Source organism: Mandrillus leucophaeus, unplaced genomic scaffold (genome assembly GCF_000951045.1).
Source record: "Mandrillus leucophaeus isolate KB7577 unplaced genomic scaffold, Mleu.le_1.0 Scaffold1109, whole genome shotgun sequence".
Taxonomy (NCBI): Eukaryota; Metazoa; Chordata; class Mammalia; order Primates; family Cercopithecidae; genus Mandrillus; species Mandrillus leucophaeus.
The window spans coordinates 196523-200583 of NW_012099310.1; positions in this window are offsets into that span (position 1 = coordinate 196523).

A 4061-nucleotide genomic window follows, 5' to 3' on the forward strand; every position below is an offset into this window, starting at 1 on the left:
CTCCTGACCTCGTGATCCGCCTGCCACAGCCTCCCGAAGTGCTGGGATTACAGGCGTGAGCCACCGCGCCAGGCTAGATTGCCTTTGCAGGAGTAACAAATTAGCCACAAGACTAGAAATTTAGGAGTCATGCAGCAGGAGGCTACAAGATTCTGAAACCTCCCCCAGTGCTCCTAGGGATAACATCACTATTATTAAACCTAAGACCAGTGCTTGAGATATTTTGCAGACCCTGCACTTGATGGGATCAGCTGGCACCACCCAGATCGATAAACTGGCTAATCTGGTCTTGTGGTCCCCACCCAAGAAGTGACTCAGCCCAAGAGGGCCGCTTTGACTCTCTATGATTTTATCTCTGATCCAACCAATCAGCACCCCTCACTTTGTGATCCCCTACCCACTACATTATCCTTTAAAATCCCTATCTTGGAGTTTTCTAGGAGAGTGATTTGAGCGATAATAAAACTCCAGTCTCCTGTACAGCTGGGTCTGCATGAATTAAACTCTTTCTCAGCCAGGCCCAGTGACTCACGCCTGTAATCCCAGCACGTTGGGAGACTGAGGCGGGTGGATCACCTGAGGTCAGGAGTTTGAGACGAGTCTGGCCAACATGGTGAAACCCCATCTCTACTAAAAATACAAAAATTAGCCTGGCCGGGCATGGTGGCTCATGCCTGTAATCCCAGCACTTTGGGAGGCCAAGGTGGGTGGATTATCTGAGGTCAGAAGTTCAAAACCAGCCTGGCCAACACAGCCAAACCCCGTCTCTACTAAAACTACAAAAAAATTAGCTGAGCATGGCGGCACACACCTGTAATCCCAGCTACTCAGGAGGCTGAGGCAGGAGAATCGCTTGAACCCGGGAGGTGGAGGTTGCAGTGGGGTATCCCCCCACTGCATTTCCTTCCGGGGAACAAGAACTCCCTTTAAAAAAAAAAAAAAAAAAAACTAGCTGGGCATGGTGGCACATACCTGTAATCCCAGCTACTCAGGAGGCTGAGGCAGGAGAATCTCAAACACAGGAGGAGGAAGTTGCCATGAGCTGAGATTGTGCCATTGCACTCCGGCCTGGGTGACAGAGCAAGACTGTCTCAAAAAAAAAAAAAAAAAAAAAACCCAAAAACTTTGTCTCTATTACGACTCCCCCGTCCTGATAAATCAGTTCTGTCTGGGCAGTGGACAAGGAGAACCCCTTGGGCAATTTCATTTTCATCTCTACAGTAAGGAATAGTTTATCCAGGTGTTTTTCTCAAATACACAACTCTAGATTGGACCGTGCTGCAGGACTGAATCAAGAACCAGCATGCACTACCCTCCTCGGCCATACGCCTTTTTAATTTCCGCCCAGAAGGCTGGGCGCGGTGGCTCAAGCCTGTAATCTCAGCACTTTGGGAGGCCCAGACGGGCGGATCACGATGTCAGGAAATCGAGACCATCCTGTCTAACACGGTGAAACCCCGTCTCTACTAAAAAATACAAAAAACTAGCCGGGTGAGGTGGCGGGCGCCTGTAGTCCCAGCTACTCGGGAGGCTGAGGCAGGAGAATGGCGTGAACCCGGGAGGCGGAGCTTGCACTGAGCTGAGATCGGCCACTGCACTCCAGCCTGGGCGACAGAGTGAGACTCCGTCTCAAAAAAAAATAAATAAATTAAATAAATAAATAAATAAATAAATATCCGCCCAGAGGCAAAGTTCCTTAATGACCCCAAGACTCACTTCCTTACCAGTAGAATGAGAACAGTGGAACCACCTCTAAGGAGTTGAGATGATTCAGTTATAACTTCTGCAAATATTTATGAAATGCCTAGTGTTGAAGTTAAACCCAAACTCTAAAATAGTTAAAGAGATTATTCTGAGCCAATGAGTGACCATGGCCCATGAACAGCCTCAAGAGGTCCTGAGAAAGCGTGTGTGAGGCAGTGCAGTTACAGGTTACAGGTTGGTTTTATGTGTTTTAGGGAGACAGGAATTATAGGTAAAATCATAAATCAACACATGGAAGGTATACTTTTGTTTAGCCTAAAGAGGTGGGATATCTTGAAGCAGGGAGTTTACAGATTTTCTGATTAGCAATTGGTTTAAAGAGTCAAGTTTTGTCTAAAGACTGTCAACAGAAGGAAATTACTGCGTTAAGGGAGAGGTTGTGGAGACCGAGGGTCTTGTTATATGGATGAAGCCTCATAGGCAGCAGCCTTCTGAGAGAATTGATGGTAAATGTCTCTTTTCGGATCTTAAAAGGTATGTTAAACTCTTGTTTAACCTCTCCTAGATTCAGGAAAGACCTGGCTGCATTAATAGAGATTCTTTACAGATGCAAATTCCCCACACAAAAGATGACTTTCCAGGGCCATTTCAAAATATTTCAAAGAAATATATTTTGGGGTAAAACATCTTGATTTCCTTCAGAGTCTGCTATCTGTCATGTGATGCTATATCAGTCAGGTTGGAGTTTAGACCTTACTGCCACAAAGAGTGTTTGTGAGTCTTAGGATCTTTATTTTAATGTTAATGCTGGCCAGTTGTGACTACACTCCAAAAGGGAGGGGGTACAGCAAGGTGTGTTCCACTTTGCTTCTTGTCCATAGCCAATAATTCTGGTTTTTTTTGGTTTGGTTTGGTTTGGTTTTCAGGTTTCTCTGGGGTCCCTTTGGCCCAGAAGGGGTCCATCCAGTCAGCAGGGGATGGAGGGTTTGGGATTTTATTTTTGGTTTACACTAGTATTAGCCTGGCATTGACCTAGATACTGAAAATAAAGCAGTAAACAAAGTCCTTTCTACAGAGTCTACATTCCAGTGTGGGAAAACGGCAACATACAGATACACTGATAAGAAATATATTGGTGATAAAGCACTAAGAATAACCCAAGGAAGGTGAACAGAGTGAAGGTGAAAGAGTCAGGGTTTTGAGTTTAAGTGTTCAGAGAAGGCACAGACCTGAATAGGGAGAAAATAACCCAAGTGATTATGGGCCTTAGGCAAGGCAGGGAATTCCAGGCAGAGGAATCAAACTGCAAAGGCCCCAGGAAGGTTGGGTGAGGACTAGCAAAGAGGCAGTGATGCTGGAGCAGGGAGATGATAGGAGAGGCCAGTGTTCAGGTCAGATGTTGGGAGCTGAAAAGGCCAAAGGGATTGTGACCAACTCAGCATTCCACTGGAGGCTATATGATCAAACAGCAAACTGTTTATCACGAATGCAGGATGTGAGCAAACTCACACTGTGCCTGCCACCAAAAGGTTTGCTGAGGGCTTCACTCCCTGGCACCGGACTCCTTGAAGTTATCTACTGAGAAATCTATTGCCTATTGTTCAAAGGATACAGCCTGGCAAGGCTGCTGTGAACCAAACAGCTGACTATTACCCAACAATCGCCCCCCCCCAACATTTATTGCTATCTGTTTTGCCTAATTAATATGGAGGGCTGTGTAAAGCTCAGGGCCCTTGTCCACTAGAGGCAAGGTGCCCCCGACCCCTTCTTCCAAATATACTCTTTTGTCTCCTGTCTTTTATTCCTGCATTTGCCCCCCCTTTGTTCAGTCCCCCTAGGTCCATGCAGGTTACAAGTGGCGCCCCCAATCAGTGACAGAATCAGGTGCTCTACAAAGTGGCACCTGAACAGGGACTTCAAGGATGTGAACAAAGAAGGTCTGCTGGAGCAGAGGAACTGAAATTGACAGGGCGAACAGGGACCCCAGGTCAAGTCTGCTGGCAGCAGATGTAAAGTCAGTGCCCTAAAGAGGTACTGGGAGCAGTGCTTTAAAGAAGTACTGGGAATGGGAAGTTTTCTGAATCAGGGTAACAAAGGGCAGAATTTGTCTATTAAAGAAAAACATTATGTGCAGTTGCTTAAAGTTCTGTTGAGATAGTCTGGAGCTCAGGTTAATTCACAGGCACTAACCTCCTGCAGAAGCCATAAAGGGTTATTACACATAACCCATGGTTTCCACAGGCAGGCACTCTTTTTTTTTTTTTTTTTTTTTGAGACAGAATCTTGCTCTGTCATCAGGCTGGAATGCAGTGGCACAATCTCGGCTCACTGCAACCTCTGCCTCCTGGGTTCAAGTG